Source organism: Oncorhynchus gorbuscha, linkage group LG14 (assembly GCF_021184085.1).
Source record: "Oncorhynchus gorbuscha isolate QuinsamMale2020 ecotype Even-year linkage group LG14, OgorEven_v1.0, whole genome shotgun sequence".
Lineage (NCBI taxonomy): Eukaryota > Metazoa > Chordata > Actinopteri > Salmoniformes > Salmonidae > Oncorhynchus > Oncorhynchus gorbuscha.
The window spans coordinates 81,501,703-81,504,543 of record NC_060186.1 but is presented as its reverse complement, the minus strand read 5'-3'; positions in this window follow the sequence as shown (position 1 = coordinate 81,504,543).

Below are 2,841 nucleotides of genomic sequence, written 5' to 3'. Positions count from 1 at the left end.
ACACACACACACACACACACACACACACACACACACACACACACACACCTTTTTTTCCCGCACTATTGGTTAGAGCCTTGTTAGTCAGCATTTCACTGTGAGGTCTACCTACACCTGTTGTATTCAGCATTTCACTGTAAGGTCTACTACACCTGCTGTATTCAGCATTTCACTGTGAGGTCTACTACAACTGTTGTATTCAGCATTTCACTGTGAGGTCTACTACACCTGTTGTATTCAGCATTTCACTGTGAGGTCTACTACACCTGTTGTATTCAGCATTTCACTGTAAGGTCTACCTACACCTGTTGTATTCAGCATTTCACTGTAAGGTCTACCTACACCTGTTGTATTCAGCATTTCACTGTAAGGTCTACTACACCTGTTGTATTCAGCATTTCACTGTGAGGTCTACTACAACTGTTGTATTCAGCATTTCACTGTAAGGTCTACTACAACTGTTGTATTCAGCATTTCACTGTGAGGTCTACTACAACTGTTGTATTCAGCATTTCACTGTGAGGTCTACTACAACTGTTGTATTCAGCATTTCACTGTAAGGTCTACTACACCTGTTGTATTCAGCATTTCACTGTAAGGTCTACTACACCTGTTGTATTCAGCATTTCACTGTAAGGTCTACTACACCTGTTGTATTCAGCATTTCACTGTAAGGTCTAGTACACCTGTTGTATTCAGCATTTCACTGTAAGGTCTACTACACCTGTTGTATTCAGCATTTCACTGTAAGGTCTACTACACCTGTTGTATTCAGCATTTCACTGTAAGGTCTACTACACCTGTTGTATTCAGCATTTCACTGTAAGGTCTACCTACACCTGTTGTATTAAGCATTTCACTGTAAGGTCTACTACACCTGTTGTATTCAGCATTTCACTGTGAGGTCTATTACACCTGTTGTATTAAGCATTTCACTGTAAGGTATACTACACCTGTTGTATTCAGCATTTCACTGTGAAGTCTACTACACCTGTTGTATTCATCATTTCACTCTGACGTCTACTACACCTGTTGTATTCAGCATTTCACTGTAAGGTCTACTACACCTGTTGTATTCAGCATTTCACTGTAAGGTCTACTACAACTGTTGTATTCAGCATTTCACTGTAAGGTCTACTACACCTGTTGTATTCAGCATTTCACTGTAAGGTCTACTACAACTGTTGTATTCAGCATTTCACTGTAAGGTCTACTACACCTGTTGTATTCAGCATTTCACTGTGAGGTCTACTACACCTGTTGTATTAAGCATTTCACTGTAAGGTCTACTACACCTGTTGTATTCAGCATTTCACTGTGAGGTCTATTACACCTGTTGTATTAAGCATTTCACTGTAAGGTCTACTACACCTGTTGTATTCAGCATTTCACTGTAAGGTCTACTACAACTGTTGTATTCAGCATTTCACTGTAAGGTCTACTACAACTGTTGTATTCAGCATTTCACTGTAAGGTCTACTACAACTGTTGTATTCAGCATTTCACTGTAAGGTCTACTACAACTGTTGTATTCAGCATTTCACTGTAAGGTCTACTACAACTGTTGTATTCAGCATTTCACTGTAAGGTCTACTACACCTGTTGTATTCAGCATTTCACTGTGAGGTCTACTGCACCTGTTGTATTCAGCATTTCACTGTGAGGTCTACTACACCTGTTGTATTCAGCATTTCACTGTAAGGTCTACTACACCTGTTGTATTCAGCATTTCACTGTAAGGTCTACTACACCTGTTGCATTCGGCGCATGTGACAAATTTTGATTTGATAAGTTTCCACAAATTTTTATCATCTTAGCTCTTATTGCAGGACTTTGATTGTGAGAAATCACCTGACCAGTCAGTCGATTGTGTACATTACACATTCATATTGCACTGTAACAGCTTAACCTATGGATGTGGAACCCATGAAATGGGTTTATCAGCCAACTCCCGTGTATCCGTTTTGAATCACTTTCAGTTGGGGACCTTTATTTTGAAGGCGAACCGCAAATTCCACTATTGTGTTCTAATCCTTATTGGAGACAGCTTCACACAGGTCCATGACTTCGTTTATGTGATCGGGGAATACTTTTTTTTGTTGTTCATATCTTCAGATTAGATTACAGAGTTTTAATAGTCACATGTACAAGGTTACAGATGTAATTACAGGGTACAGTGACATTTCTTGAGAGCTGAGCCGCCAGACAAAGTGAAATAAAACAATAATAGATAATAGTAGTATATTAACAAGTGATACATGTTCATTTGTTTTGGGGGCGACAGAGTAAACGTACTCTCTTTGTTATTAGGCTTTTGATTTTATAACATAGATATTACATTTGCAAAAGTGCATGAACTCTTATCTGCTGTTATTATGTCATACAACTATAGACAATCAATGCCCCCGTAGTTGATGTGACTGATTTCCACACACCATTAGTGTACATTGTAAAACAAGCTCTTCTATAGAGACTTCTGATCACTTGAGGTTTTCTACACATCTGTGATTTTGTGGACTGGGATACAAAGGAAGGTGGGTTTATAATTACACAATAAGAAGTTCAACCAGTTTACTTGGTTTGGACAGAGTTTTACCGCACCGGGCATAGACATCATTAAAACTTCTAGTTTAGTTTTTATATTTGGTTGAGTTGTCAATGGGGTTATGGGGTAAAAAAAATAGTTAGTTTACCTCGATAATGTTTTGCAAATCCAATACATTTTCGTCATCACGTAGTTTCGTTTTATTATGACGTGGCAAAAACGTCGCTTCGAAAAGTTTTTTTTTTGCCCAGTGGGACGTTATTTGGGCTCGTACAGAAACCCAAGGGCAGGCCTGC